Below are 16,468 nucleotides of genomic sequence, written 5' to 3'. Positions count from 1 at the left end.
CAGATAAAACACGGACGCCGCGGCTGGAGTCGTAACTCTGCAGCGTCTGCCCTCCGGCTCTGATGGAATACCAAGTGGCAGAGCCACTGGCCGCAGCTTGATGTGCGGGGACAATGTGTCTGCCGCCAGCAAATCCCTCGCTCAGGGTGTTACACGGAGAAAACGCTCCCACCGCCGTGGTGTTCCTGCCGCTGTAGGAGCGATCGACAACGTGGCGTGTTTCAAAACTGTCTGTTTGCTCAGGCATTCCCAGTCCTTGTGGCGTCCGGGAATGAAGCTTTTGACTATAAAGTGCTACGTGTAGCGATATTGGTCAAAGTTACGTTCGAAAATATAAGATGTTAACTGAATTGATTAAACTTTGCTATCACGGTGTTCAGTAATGACATACGCCATGTGATCAAAAGTATCCGGACACCTGGCAGAAAAGACTTAAAAGTTCGTGGCGCCCTCCATGGGTAATGCTGGAATTCACTATGGTGTTGGCCCACCCTTAGCCTTGATGACAGCTTCCATTCTTGCACGGATGCTAAGGTTTCTCGGGGAATGGCAGCCCGTTCTTTGCGGAGTGCTGTACTGAGGAGAGGTATCGATGTCTGTCGGCGAGGCTTGGCACAAATTCGGCGTTCCAAAACATCCCAAAGATGTTCTATAGAATTCAGGTCAGGACTGTGTGCAGGTCAGTCCATTACAGAGATGTTATTGTCGTGTAATCACTCCGCCACACTCTGTGCGTTATGAACAGGTGCTCGAACGTGTTGGCTGATGCAGTCGCCATCCCCGAACTGCTCTTCAACAGTGGGAAGCAAGAAGGTGCTTGGAACATCAATGAAAGTGTTGCAGGTTCTATTTTTATTTATTCGATGTGTCACACTGCAGTGGATATTTTTCAAACAGAATTCTTCAATAGTCAATATGTTACGCCATAGAGTTCATCGGAGTGTAAGCATTTTGATCTTTGTCAGCGGCGTTGTAGTTGCCTGTAACATCCAATGAGAAGTAAGTGAGAGAGTCAAATGGCTCTGAGCACTATGGGACTTAACGTCTGAGGTCATCAGCCCTCTAGAACTTAGAACTACTTAAACCTAACTAACCTAAGAACATCTCACACATCCATGCCCGTGGCAGGATTCGAACCTGCGACCGTAGCGGTCGCGCGGTTCCAGACTGTAGCGCCTAGAACCTCTCGGCCACCCCGGCCGGCTAAGTGAGGGAGTCGAGTGTCGGTCAAGCTGATTAGTGGTTTGGAAATAACTAGCAGAACAAAGAAAGGCAAATTCAATGTGTGTTGCTTTTTGCAATTAGGATTTGGTAAACATCGATTTGAAAAATGTGAAGATGTTCAGGTCACCTTGTCGCTGTATTGCTACCCCGAGAATTATTTATCATGAGTTTCAGAAAAACAAATAATCAGAATTTTTCTCTTGCTTATTTGTTTTATAAATAAAAACCGCCTATTCTTACTGCACTGTACTTTATTTTTACCAGCCGCGTTTCGACTTTTTGACTTCAAAGCGTCATCAATAGGATCTACAACGGTAAAGTTTTGTTTTGATATGTATTACTTGTAGATTACAAAACCAGACAAGAGGAAATGCAGATGCCAACCAAAATGGAAAAGAACTTTGTAATCACTTATTTACATATAAAACGATACGTGAACTGTTTTATAACCTAACACTGTTTTATAACCTAAAAATAACACATGTCAGAACAAAACTGTATCACTCTAGATCACACTGATGATGCCTTATTGGGGAAAAAAGGCGAATCGCGTCTGGCAGAAATAAAATACAGTGCACCAAGAAAAGGCAGCTATTATTTACAAAACAAATACTTCTGTGCTTGCTGCGGAGAATGGCCCCGCAAACAAACTCGCTTCGCTTGCTAGTTGAGTCAGTGAATTTGATTGCCCTGACATGTTTAAGCAAAACTATCGGTTCGCATGGCTTGCACTTGGAGTTACAGTTGCAACACGTCTTTTCCACTTCAGTATCGTATTATGTGGAAGATTAACATTTCTTAATACAAGTGATTTTTGTTATGATAGTTGTAATTGTTAAGAAATCAGTTTGGCAATACAGTTTTAAATAATTTATGAGTCGAGTTATTACTACTTGATCCTCACTAAAATTTTGTTTTGTGATCTGTGAATCTCCGCATTGCACTGAACGGGTAGCAGGGGTTGTGTGGCGTGGACTGGGAGGTTTTTTAGGTTAGATGGCCTCGGGCAAGTACAGAAAGGGCAGCAGCCTCAAAGGGTGCGGGGCAAAGTCAGGACATGCGGGGGCCAAGCAGCAATCGGTATTGTAATTGTAAACTGTCGAAGCTGCATTGGTAAAGTACCGGAACTTCAAGCGCTGATAGAAAGCGCCGAAGCTGAAATCGTTATAGGTACAGAAAGCTGGCTGAAGCCAGAGATAAATTCTGCCGAAATTTTTACAAAGGCACAGACGGTGTTTAGAAAGGATAGGTTGCATGAAACCGGTGGTGGCGTGTTTGTCGCTGTCAGTAGTAGTTTATCCTATAGTGAAGTAAAAGTGGATAGTTCCTGTGAATTAACCGAGCTAGGTTAATAGTTGGCTCCTTTTACCGACCTCCCGACTCAGCAGCATTAGTGGCAGAACAACTGAGAGAAAATTTGGAATACATTTCACATAAATTTTCTCAGCATGTTATAGTCTTAGGTGGCGATTTCAATTTACCAGATATAGACTGGAACACTCAGATGTTTAGGACGGGTGGTAGGGACAGAGCATCGAGTGACATTATACTGAGTGCACTATCCGAAAATTACCTCGAGCAATTAAACAGAGAACCGACTCGTGGAGATAACATCTTGGACCTACTGATAACAAACAGACCCGAACTTTTCGACTCTGTAAGCGCAGAACAGGGAATGAGTGATCATAAGGCCGTCGCAGCATCCCTGAATATGGAAGTAAATAGGAATATAAAAAATGGGAGGAAGGTTTATCTGTTTAGCAAGAGTAATGGAAGGCAGATTTCAGACTACCTAACAGATCAAAACGAAAATTTCTGTTCCGACACTGACAATGCTGAGTGTTTATGGAAAAAGTTCCAGGCAATCGTAAAATGCGTTTTAGACAGGTACGTGCCGAGTAAAACTATGAGGGACGGGAAAAACCCACCGTGGTTCAACAACAAAGTCAGGAAACTACTGCGAAAGCAAAGAGAGCTTCACTGCAAGTGTAAACATCTCAGACAAACAGAAGCTAAACGATGTCAAAGTTAGCGTAAGGAGGGCTATGCATGAAGCGTTCAGTGAATTCGAAAGTAAAATTGCCGGCCGTGGTGGCCACGCGGTTAAGGGCGCTACAGTCTGGATCCGCGCGGCCGCTACGGTCGCAGGTTCGAATCCTGCCTCGGGCATGGATGTGTGTGATGTCCTTAGGTTAGTTAGGTTTAAGTAGTTCTAAGTTCTAGGGGACTGATGACCTTAGAAGTTAAGTCCCATAGTGCTCAGAGCCATTTGAACCATTTGAAAGTAAAATTCTATGTACCGACTTGACAGAAAATCCTAGGAATTTCTGGTCTTCCGTTAAATCAGTAAGTGGCTCGAAACAGCATATCCAGACACTCCGGGATGATGATGGCATTGAAACAGAGGATGACACGCGTAAAGCTGAAATACTAAACACCTTTTTCCAAAGCTGTTTCACAGAGGAAGACCGCACTGCAGTTCCTTCTCTAAATCCTCGCACAAACGAAAAAATGGCTGGCATCGAAATAAGTGTCAAAGGAATAGAAAAGCAACTGGAATCACTCAACAGAGGAAAGTCCGTTGGACCTGATGGGATACCAATTCGATTCTGCACAGAGTACGCGAAAGAACTTGCCCCTCTTCTAACAGCCGTGTACCGCAAGTCCAGAGGAACGGAAGGTTCCGAATGATTGGAAAAGAGCACAGGTAGTCCCAGTCTTCAAGAAGGGTCGTCGAGCAGATGCGCAAAACTATACACCAATATCTCTGACGTCGATCTGTTGTAGAATTTTAGAACATGTTTTTTGCTCGCGTATCATGTCGTTTTTGGAAACCCAAAATCTACTCTGTAGGAATCAACATTGATTCCGGAAACAGCGATCGTGTGAGACCCAACTCGCTTTATTTGTTCATGAGACCCATAAAATATTAGATACAGGCTCCCAGGTAAATGCCTTTTTCATTGACTTCCGGAAGGCGTTCGATACAGTTCCGCACTGTCGCCTGATAAACAAAGTAAGAGCCTACGGAATATCAGACCAGCTGTGTGGCTGGATTGAAGAGTTTTTAGCAAACAGAACACAGCATGTTGTTATCAATGGAGAGACGTCTACAGACGTTAAAGTAACCTCTGGCGTGCCACAGGGGAGTGTTATGGGACCATTGCTTTTCACAATACATATAAATGACCTAGTAGATAGTGTCAGAAGTTCCATGCGGCTTTTCCGGATGATGCTGTAGTATACAGAGACGTTGCAGCTTTAGAAAATTGTAGTGAAATGCAGGAAGATCTGCAGCGGATAGGCACTTGGTGCAGGGAGTGGCAACTGACCCTTAACATAGACAAATGTAATGTATTACGAATACATAGAAAGAAGGATCCTTTATTGTATGATTATATGATAGCGGAACAAACACTGGTAGCAGTTACTTCTGTAAAATATCTGGGAGTATACGTGCGGAACGATTTGAAGTGGAATGATTGTATAAAATTAATTGTTGGTAAGGCGGGTACCAGGTTGAGATTCATTGGGAGAGTCCTTAGAAAATGTAGTCCATCAACAAAGGAGGTGGCTTACAAAACACTCGTTCGACCTATACTTGAGTATTGCTCATCAGTGTGGGATCCGTACCAGATCGGGTTGACGGGGGAGATAGAGAAGATCCAAAGAAGAGCGGCGCGTTTCGTCACAGGGTTATTTGGTAACCGTGATAGCGTTACGGAGATGTTTAACAAACTCAAGTGGCAGACTCTGCAAGAGAGGCGCCCTGCATCCCGGTGTAGCTTGCTCGCCAGGTTTCGAGAGGGTGCGTTTCTGGATGAGGTATCGAATATATTGCTTCCCCCTACTTATACCTCCCGAGGAGATCACGAATGTAAAATTAGAGAGATTCGAGCGCGCACGGAGGCTTTCCGGCAGTCGTTCTACCCGCGAACCATACGCGACTGGAACAGGAAAGAGGTAATAACAGTGGCACGTAAAGTGCCCTCCGCCACACACCGTCGGGTGGCTTGCGGAGTATAAATGTAGATGTAGATGTAGAACGTAACAGTCATACAAAGTGAAGCATGGAATGCTTACAGTAGCTGCTTTTCTTAGCGTTGCACCAGGGCAAGGCTTTTTCTTTTGCTTAGCTGGTTTGCTGCTGCGCTGCATTTTTATATTCACCACTTTCGAGCAGTACCGGGTTTCCATAGCCACAAAGTAAGGCATGAAAACTCGTTGGAGCCAGTTTAATATTGCGGTCAGTACATAATAAGATCTTTATAATTAAGATTTGCGGTTGAAAATATTTATCAGTTTGGTTTTAGGTAAAATTCGGTCCAGATTACATTTCTTTGCCGGTTAGTGTTGTTCTTACAGTGCAGTGTTACATTTGCGTGAGCATCACTTAATGTTGAGAATTTTATTTAGTCAGTTCGTGTACATTAAATTACAGGGCACTGTTTATAAAAGCGTTTTTGGACATTTATTCTTTCAAATTCGATTCGTAATTTTATGCAGAATTTTTGTTCCTTTAGTTCTCTGTGTTGGAGCTGCAAGTCAGATACGGTGACGTCACGCGTTGTGGGACTGTTCGCTGCACTGCACGATACAGAATTTTACAGGACAATTTCTCGAGTACATAATTTCACGTTTCTAAATTTTTGTTTTTTTGTTAAAAGGTAATTGCAGTAGAATAACACAGTTTCACACTGACTCGGCAACTTTATGCGAGAGCGTTCACACCACCTACATTGTTTAGGCTAAGGGGAGGTACCAGTGACATTTCAACCCGATCGTAAAAAAAAAATCACAGGGGACTGAAAAGCTGTTTCGTAGTACATACCGGCATGCTGAATTAAGTGGGTAAATCCAATTTGATAAACAAAAAAAAATTTCATGTTTTTGGAGTTGGTTATCAAGGAATGTATTCAAGAAAAAGTTTGATCCAAATACGTTTAAAATTGACGTATGAGTAGCATTTTATCGCTTCGACCATTCTGAATTTTTCTAAGATGAAGTATTGTGACCTTTTTAACTCCATATACAAATGAAAGTGTAGATAAATTGGAACAAAATTGTAATACGGGACATTAATTTAGTGTAAAATTGAATTCATTCAGGAGCAAAAATAAGTAAGACGATTCAACACGTTTCGTGTCAAGTGTCATGGGCAACTGTGCAACTGAGGTACATTACAATAAAAAAACTTGCAATTTTACAAAAAAGCAATATACAGGTATAAAGGTGATGCAAAGTTACGTATAGACATACTATACTTTTCGATGTGACTGACACTTTACAACTGTAGTATTGTCAATAATTTATTATTTACAGAATATGAAAGATGCAATTTTATGCAACAAAACATCATTGCGCTTCTACTGGCAAAAATCCTCAGCATTCTCCCTGCCCGAAAGGAGACTCATGATGCTGTTTTTATCGATCGGCATTGGCAAAAGAAATTGTGTCTGTATCTCATACGTGTAGCATGAAACACCAATAAATCAACTTGGTTTGGATAAAATACTGCCCCTTTTTACTTTCGTAACTGATGATTCACCACTAACACGATGAGCTCGATTCCTAACTCAAAATGTTAGTGAGTTTTACACATTCTTGTATGGAATAGGTGTCCCAAAGCGACCGACGTTTCTGCAATGACAGTAGAAGCAGCGGCATCTGTCACGGTTTGCGAATGTAATGTTGGCTCTCACAGAGTTATTTAAGAAGTCGTGACAAAATTAAGACTCGAATATGCTTATGGAACAGCAAAAAATAAGACAAAATAGCGCTTCAACAAGCTGAAGTGAAAAATTCGAAAAAATGCAAAGAATTTCGGGATTTTTCCAAACATCGAAGAGAAGAAGCTACGTTCGAACGTGATGGTGTAACCTGCGACGCCGAAGTGTTTTGATGTAAATGCGTATTATTCATACGTATTCGTTGCGCATGTGATGTGATGTACAAACCGAAAGTAAAGAATACATTCATCATTATGATTTGCAGCTCCTTGTGTTGGCAGTTAAAAAAATGGTTCAAATGGCTCTGAGCACTATGGGACTTAACATCTATGGTCATCAGTCCCCTAGAACTTAGAACTACTTAAACCTAACTAACCTAAGGACAGCACACAACACCCAGCCATCACGAGGCAGAGAAAATCCCTGACCCCGCCGGGAATCGAACCCGGGAACCCGGGCGTGGGAAGCGAGAACGCTACCGCACGACCACGAGATGCGGGCGTTGGCAGTTAAATTTGTTGGACGTGACGTCCACTGGGACACACAACAAACCACAACCACAATCACAATGCGTTTTGGTGAAGCGAAAAGTGTTTTACTACGTTATTTATGAAAAATGCTTATTATAGTTACGTGCGCATCACAATACCTCAGCATGATGCGGAGAATGAAAGTGCTTGCGACACAAAAACGTAAGTAAAAACGAATATAGGCGCGAAAACATCGCATCATACTAAATTACATTCTAGAAGATAGGTTAACTACCAGCAAAAAACTTTCTCACCGACATCGTTTGGTTACAGATGACAAGCTACCTGTACTAATTAACACACAAGTGATCCGGAAAATTCATGCACACCAAATGTAAAAGTATTTACAAAAAGAAACAATCGGTTGTTTGAACTAAAGATGCACATAATTTTATAATCATTTAACAAAAATGTTGACATTGCGGAAAAAATAAAAACGAAAACCCACTGATGATGGTACAGTGGTGCCAAAACATGTTTGGATACTGAGAAAAACGGTGTTTTGCATAACTGGCGGACCTCACATCCAACAATAAAAAACACAATTTTCAAACGTATCGAGTCGTCTGTTACTTATTTTTCTTTCATACTGGGCCAAACACTGTGTAATATAGCAGTAATCCTATTTTTCGCTAAATTCTTGTCACGTATTATAAAAGCAAAAACATTATAATTTATCTACACTTTTCGTTCCTATATTGTGCTAAAAAGTCACAATATTTCAGTTTCTTAGAAGAACATCAAAATGGCCGAAACGAAAAAAATGCTACTCCTCAGTCAATTTTTAACATTTCTGGCTCAAACTTTTTTTATGAATACAGTCCGTGATAACCAACAACTCCACGTAACGGTTGGAAAACATAATTTGTTTCAAAATTCAAAAATCCAAAAGTATGAAAAAAAATGTTGTTTAGCAAATTGGAGTCATCCACCTAATTCATAATTCCAAGATACGTTATGAAACAAGTTTTCAGCCCCTTGTGATCTTTATACGATCGGGTTGAAATTTCATCGTTACCTCCTCTTAAAACAGGCACACACCCCCCCCCTGCGGGTTCGGGGGTTAGAATAGGCCCGCGGTATTCCTGCCTGTCGTAAGAGGCGACTAAAAGGAGTCTCACATGTTTTGGCCTTATGTGATGGTCCCCTCTCGGGGTTGACCTCCATCTTTCTAAATTATTCCGAAGAGCGAGCCAATTGGGGAAGGGCGCCTTACGTGGTGCACTGTATCCGTCGTGCAATTAGACCTTTAGCCGTCTTTCACGTCGTTGCCATGGTGTCCCGCTCGTTTTCGATCTTTAGGGCGGGGATACGTCCCTGGGTGCGATTACCACGCTGCCCTCTGCAGTGTTTCTTTTAACTGCGGCGACGACCTTGGACAGTTTTGCACCTAAGATCCAGCACGGTAGCCAGTCCGTTGTGGTGGGGCCGCCATGTACCCTCTTGGTTGTAGCCCCCTGACAACACAGGGATCGCTCTACTGATGCCTGCGCCGTTAACTCCCCACGTATGCCAAGGAGTAGATGCCTATCCTCCTGGGGTATCAGGACTCCCGGCAACGGCCATCCTGCCAGGTGGCCTTTGCTGTGGCTGGGTGGCGCCCGTGGGGAGGGCCCTTGGTCGGAGTAGGTGGCATCAGGGCGGATGACCCGCAATGAAGCGTGGTACATCATCTCTCGCTGGCGGCCAGCCGCCAGCAGTCTCTAAGCGTTCTCGGGCTCAATTTAATGCTCAGAAGTACGATCCGAAAACGTTCCCCTCCCTGGCCACGCCGTGGGAAGAGCGTAAGTCCCAGGATGGAGGTAACAGTTATTCGCCCCGATTCTTAGTTTGCACGAGAGCTGATGGGGAGTCTTTTCTCTCCACAAAGCCTCAGTTCTTCGTCGAGCATTTAGAGGACAAGTTTGGGGAGGTGGAGGGCTTGTCTAAAATGCGCTCTGGCTCAGTACTGATACAAACGGCATCCTCCGCCCAGTCACGCAGGTTACTTGCTTGTGACAAGTTGGGGGATGTTAACGTTACTATTACTCCACATAAGAGTTTAAATATGGTCCAGGGTGTTATTTTCCATAGGGACCTCCTTTTGCAGTCTGATGACGAGCTGCGCGCCAACTTAGAACGTAGAGGTGTTCATTTCGTCCGGCGCGTTCATCGGGGTCCGAGGGACAATCAGGTTGCTACCGGTGCCTTCATCTTGGCCTTCGAGGGTGATACGTTACCGGAAAAGGTCAAGGTGATGGTCTACCGATGTGACGTCAAGCCCTATATCCCTCCCCCGATGCGGTGCTTCAAGTGCTGGAAGTTCGGCCATATGTCTTCCCGCTGCACTTCCAGCCTCACATGTCGAGATTGCGGACGCCCATCTCATCCCGATACTCCATGTGCCCCGCCTCCCATCTGCGTCAACTGCGGGGAGCACCATTCACCTTGCTCGCCAGACTGCAGAATATTCCAGAAAGAGCGCAAAATCATGGAATATAAGACCCTGGACCGACTGACTTATACTGAGGCCAAACGGAAATACGACCGATTACATCCAGTGAGAATGACAACTTCCTACGCCGCTGTTACAACACCTGTGCTAGCCCCATCAGTTTCGCGCCTTTCGGCCGGATCGACGAGTGGTACAACTCCTCCTGCCCCCTTGCCAGTGGGGGGCTCTACCCACCCGATTGCTCCTGTGCCACCTACCTCAGGAGCAACACCATCCCCCCCATCGGGGACGTCGGTCCTCGCTTCTACGCCGGAGAAGTGTCCAACTTCTTCGGCTTCTCACGCTCGCAAGGGGTCCCTTGGGTCCCTCCCTTCCCAGGTTTCCACCGGCGGGAAGGCTGACGATAGACAGTGGCGTAAGTGCCCACAATCTGCAGGTCGAAGGGCTTCCCGATCCTCCTCAGTCCCGGAGACTGAATCGGTGAAGCCCTCCCAGCCAGTTAAACCCAAGGAGCAGCGTGAGAAATCAAAGAAGAGCAGCTCTAAGCCCAAGGAACGCGCGGTGGTAGCCACCCCATCGCAACCTTCTAGCTCTGCGTCTGAGGACGCGGTGGAGATTCTGGCGTCCGCTGAGGACCTCGATCTCGCCGGTCCCTCAGACGCCGTGAATAGCAATAGCACTAGCACGGGTGCTCAATCGGAGGCAGCAGGTGACCCAGCGGCGTAATCTGCCGTCCCAGTCCCGGCACGCCTTTCTCAGCCATGGACAAAACCATCCTCCAGTGGAACTGCAGCGGTTTCTTCCACCGTCTAGCTGAGCTCCGCCAACTTATCAGCCTTCACCCTTTCCTCTGCATTGCTCTGCAGGAAACTTGGTTTCCAGCAATGCGCACCCCCGCCCTCCGTGGCTATCGGGGTTATTATAAGAACCGAGCAGCTTATGAAAGGGTGTCTGGTGGCGTCTGCATCTATGTCCTTAACTCACTTCACAGCGAGTCTGTCCCTCTCCAAACAGCTTTAGAGGCTGTCGCTGTTAGGGTGTGGACGCCGCAGGCTCTTACCGTCTGCAGTCTTTACCTTCCACCGGAGGGTGATGTCGCGCAGCATGTCCTGGCTGCGCTGATAGCCCAATTGCCGCCACCTTTTTTATTACTGGGCGACTTTAACGCCCATAACCCTCTGTGGGGTGGGTCAGTGGCAACAGGTCAAGGCGCCACCGTTGAGCATTTATTGTCGCAGCTCGATCTCTCGATTTTGAATGATGGTGCCTCCACACACTTCAGTGTGGCGCATGGCACCTACTCCGCCATTGACCTTTCAATCTGTAGCCCTAGCCTCTTACCATCTGTCCACTGGAGTGTGCATGACGACCTGTGTGGTAGTGACCACTTTCCGATTTTTCTGTCACTACCACAGCGTCACTCTTCTGGGCGCCCTAGCAGATGGGCTATGAATAAGGCTGACTGGGACTTGTTCTCCTCCACTGCCGCTATTGAGCCTCTCTCAACTGATGCCATTGATGTGGTGGTTACATCGGTCACCGCCGGCATCGTCACTGCCGCCGAGTCTGCCATTCCCCGTTCTTCTGGGTCCCCTCGGCGGAGGGCTGTGCCTTGGTGGTCGCCTGAGATCGCTGAAGCGATTAAGGATCGCCGGCGGGCACTCCAGCGTCACAAGCGACATCCCTCCATGGACCACCTTATCGCCTTCAAACGGCTGCGTGCGCGGGCCCGCCTCCTTATCCGCCAAGGCAAGAAGGAGTGCTGGGAGCGGTATGTGTCCACCATTGGACTCCATGTCACTCCATCGCAGGTCTGGGCCAAGATTCGACGGGTCTTCGGCTATCGGACCCCTGCCAGCGTCCCTGCGCTCTCACTGAATGGAGCAGTTTGTACTGACTCCGACGTCATTGCAAACCGCTTAGCAGAGCATTTTGCTATGAGTTCCGCTTCTGCGAATTACCCCCAGGCCTTCCGCTCCATTAAAGAGCGGATGGAACGTCGGAGCCTTTCTTTTCGCACCAACGCTTCTGAACCCTACAACGCTCCATTCAGTGAGTGGGAATTTCAGAGTGCCCTTGCCGCTTGCCCTGATACCGCTCCCGGGCCAGATCGCATCCACTGTCAGATGCTGAAACACCTTTCAGTGGACTGCAAGCGACGCCTCCTCGACCTTTACAACCGTCTCTGGGTCGAGGGTGAGTTTCCATCGCAATGGCGGGAAAGTATTGTCATCCCCATTTTGAAACCTGGAAAGAACCCTCTGGAGGTGGACAGCTACCGCCCCATTAGCCTCACCAACGTTCTTTGTAAGCTTCTCGAACGGATGGTGAGCCGGCGCTTAAATTGGGTACTGGAGTCTCGGGGCCTTCTGGCTCCGTCTCAGGGTGGGTTCCGGAAAGGCCGCTCCGCCGCCGACAATCTGGTGAGCCTGGAGTCGGCCATCCGTACTGCCTTTGCCCGCCGTCAGCACCTGGTCGCTGTCTTTTTCGACATGCGGAAGGCGTACGATACGACATGGCGTCATCACATCCTTTCTACGCTTCATGGATGGGGTCTTCGGGGCCCTCTGCCGATCTTTATCCGCAATTTCCTGTCGTATCGTACCTTCCGCGTGCAAGTCGCAGCCTCCTATAGTTCCACCCACGTCCAGGAGAACGGTGTGCCACAGGGTTCTGTTTTAAGTGTCTGTCTGTTTTTAATAGCCATTAACGGGCTCGCTGCGGCCGTGGGAAATTCTGTCTCTGCTTCCCTGTATGCTGACGACTTCTGCCTTTATTACAGCTCTACTGGCATTGCAGCTGTTGAACGTCAGCTACAGGGCGCTATCCGTACGGCGCAGTCTTGGGCTGTAGCGCATGGGTTTCAGTTTTCGGCAGCCAAGACCCGCGTTATGCATTTCTGCCGGCGCCGAACAGTCCATCCTGAGCCGCGGCTTTATCTTGGCGACGAACTCCTTGCTGTGGTGGAAACCCACAGGTTTTTGGGGGTGGTTTTCGATGCCCGGTTGACTTGGCTGCCTCATATCCGGCAGCTTAAACAGACGTGTTGGCGGCATCTCAACGCTGTGAGATGCTTGAGCCACACCCGCTGGGGCGCCGACCGCTCTACCCTGTTGCGGGTCTACCAGGCGTTAATCCAGTCCCGTCTGGATTATGGGAGCCTGGCTTATGGCTCAGCATCCCCATCTGCGTTACGGGTGCTGGACCCAATTCTCCACAGCGGGATACGCCTTGCCACTGGTGCTTTCCGCACCAGCCCTGTGGACAGTGTGCTAGTGGAGGCAGGTGTACCCCCACTGCGGTTCCGGCGCCAACGTTTGCTGGCCGCTTATGCTGCCCATGTTCTAAGCTTGCCCGGGCATCCAAATTATCGTGTCCTGTTCCCGCAGTCAGTCGTCCATCTGCCAGACCGTCGGCCCCGGTCGGGTTGTCCGATCGCCGTACGCGTCAAGGAGCTTCTCTGTGGGCTTGGGTTTTTCCCTGTTCCACCTCCTTTCCGGGCGCCTCTGCGTACACCCCCGTGGTGTGTTCCTCGCCCTTGCCTTCGGCTCGACTTGGCACAGGGCTCGAAGGACTCGGTCCCTCCAGAGGCCTTCCGCCGCCGCTTTTATTCCATCCTGGCCACGTATCAGGGCTCTGGAATTGTTTACACCGACGGTTCGATGGTTGCTGGTCGTGTCGGGTATGCGCTAACTCTAGGGGACCATTCCGAACAACGGTCCTTGGCGGCTGGCTGCAGCGTTTACACTGCTGAGCTAGTCGCCATCTTTAGAGCCCTAGAGTATATCCGCTCCTGCTCAGGTGAGTCCTTCGTTATCTGTAGCGATTCCCTGAGCGGTTTACGAGCTCTCGACCAGTGTTTTCCTCGTTCTCGTCTGGTGATGGCTATCCATGAGTCCCTGCATACTCTTGCGCGTTGCGGCCGCTCTGTGGTCTTTGTGTGGACCCCCGGTCATGTCGGTATCCCGGGCAATGAACATGTTGACCGCCTGGCGAAAGAGGCCACGAATAAACCATCTCTGGATGTTGGCCTCCCAGAGGCTGATTTGCGGGCTGTCCTCCGCCAAAAAGTTTTTGCGCTTTGGGACGCTGAATGGCGCGATCGGATTACACCCAATAAACTCCGTGCCATTAAGGAGACGACGACTGTGTGGCGGTCCTCCATGCGAGCCAACCGCAGGGACTCAGTCGTCCTTTGTCGGCTCCGCATTGGCCACTCCCGGCTAACACACAGTTATTTACTGCGCCAGGAGGACCCTCCTGTATGTCGCTGCGGGGCGGCTTTGACGGTGGCCCACATTCTGTTGGCCTGCCCCCTTTTAGCTGTGGTCAGGCAGACATTTGCGCTGCCTGATACGCTCCCTGCCGTTTTATCCGATGACCCTGTTATGGCTGCCTTAGTTTTACGTTTTATTAGGGCAGGGAGTTTTTATTCTTTCATCTGAGTGTTTGTTTTATTTTATTTTTTGTGTTGATTCTGGCCTTTGGCCTATGATTTTAAACTGATCTTTTAATGTGTTTCTAAGTGGTTGGCTTTTCCTTTTTTATTTCTATGGTCGGCCAACCACTGTCACACTCTGTGTGGTTTTAGTTCGTTTTGTCTTGTCCTTGTCTCCGTTTCTTTTGTTCTGTATCGTCTGTGTCTATTCTGTTCCTCGTTTTTATTCTCTGTGGATGTTCTTTGTCTTTGGAAAAAGGGACCGATGACCGTAGCAGTCTGGTCCCTTTCATCCCCCAAACCAACCAACCAGGCACACACACACACACACACACACACACACACACACACACACACACAAACGAAACGAAAATTTAAGAATGGGGAGTCAGTTAAGTTTACAACAACAATCGAAAGAACAACAACAAGAAACATGACAGTTGAATTGGGAGAGTAGTTGTTGTGTGCAGGAAGTTGATTAACTGTAAAATCGTTTTTTTCGTTAGCCTCTTTGCGATGTGCTATCAGCGATTTAAAGGACTTTGACGCATGTCGTACAGTGAAGACTTGTAATCAATACATAACCGAGGGGAGCAGCTGCAGTCTCTGACGTAAGAAGCGGGTGAAATCCTCCTAGCGTGCGGCGCACTTTGTTTGCGACTGCGCGCACGACGCGCAAATTTCCGGCACCGTTCGCTTTGCAAGTAGGTCAGCGGTGTAATAGCGCGCCCCCGAGTCACCTGCTGCCGCGTGTCAGATTCAGTTTATCGGGCGAGATGGATGGAACGTAACAGCCAAATACATTAGGGCGTGGGACTGCAGGGGCGGTGCACACCGAGGCGCACACGTCATTCTTCCTCCGTCCGGCGAGTTGAGTGATGGAACAGCATTGCTAATGGCCGCGGAATTATTCTTGTGGACTGTTTCGGGGTTATGCTGCGTAAGCCAGGTCACCGAGCTGCTTCGCGGAGGCGGGCACCCATCCATTATCCTGTCGCGCTGCTGCCAGCGACGTGGGCGTATAACGTAACTACACATTGTGGCGTTTTATTGTGGCACGTGTACCTACTGTTCTGACGTTAGTGGAAACAAACCATCGAATTCGAAGATCAATGCGCTTCATTGCGATATAGATAGTTACAACGTGATCGGTGGTGCACGAATGTTTGTTGCTACCTACAACACCGATCGAAACGTAAAAAAAGGTAATAAATTAAAATATCTCTGTAATTAGCCGTAATTCTGAATGCCATAATGTAGTTTAAATGAATTTATGTTGCAGGAAAGATGGTTGCTTGCTCAAAAGCAGTAAAAATTAAGTTCAGTTAAGGACTGTGATGACTTTGAAATTGTGAAAAAGCACACGCGCTAACATACATGTAAAAGATAGGTCTTGCATGAACAGAAACGACGTCAATTTGGAATTCAATGATGTTAGTTACCATAATGGTCGCTAATACACTACTGGCCATTGAAATGATCGTATGGCATTGTTGGCCGGGAGGCCCCATGCGGGTAAGTTCGGCCGCCGTATTGCAAGTCCTTTTTAGTTGACGCCACTTCGGCGACTTGCGAGTCAATGATGATGAAATGATGAACACACAACACCCAGTCACCACGATGCAGAGAAAATCGCTGACCCCGCTGGGAATCGAACCCGGGACCCCGTGTGCAGGAAGCGAGAACGCTATCGCAAGATCACGATCTGCTGACTACTTGCCATTACAATTGCTACACCACCTAAGATGACGTGCTACTGTCGCAAAATTTAACCGACAGGAAGAAGATGCTGTGATATGCAAATGATCAGCTATTCAGAGCATTCACACTAGGTTGGCGCCGGTGGCGACACCTACAACGTGCCGACATGTGGAAAGTATACAACCGATTTCTCATACACAAACAGCAGTTGACCGGCGTTGCCTGGTGAAACGTTGTTGTGATGCCTCTTGTAAGGAGGGGAAATGCATACCATCACGTTTCCGACTTTGATAAAGGTCGGATTGTAGCCTATCGCTAACGGATCGCGCAGCCACGTCTCGATCCCTGCGTCAACAGATGGGGACGTTTGCAAGACAACAACCATCTGCATGAACAGTTCGACGACGTTTGC

This window comes from Schistocerca cancellata, chromosome 1, assembly GCF_023864275.1.
Source record: "Schistocerca cancellata isolate TAMUIC-IGC-003103 chromosome 1, iqSchCanc2.1, whole genome shotgun sequence".
Lineage (NCBI taxonomy): Eukaryota > Metazoa > Arthropoda > Insecta > Orthoptera > Acrididae > Schistocerca > Schistocerca cancellata.
The sequence above is the reverse complement of the archived record's forward strand: the minus strand, read 5'-3'. Positions refer to the sequence as shown.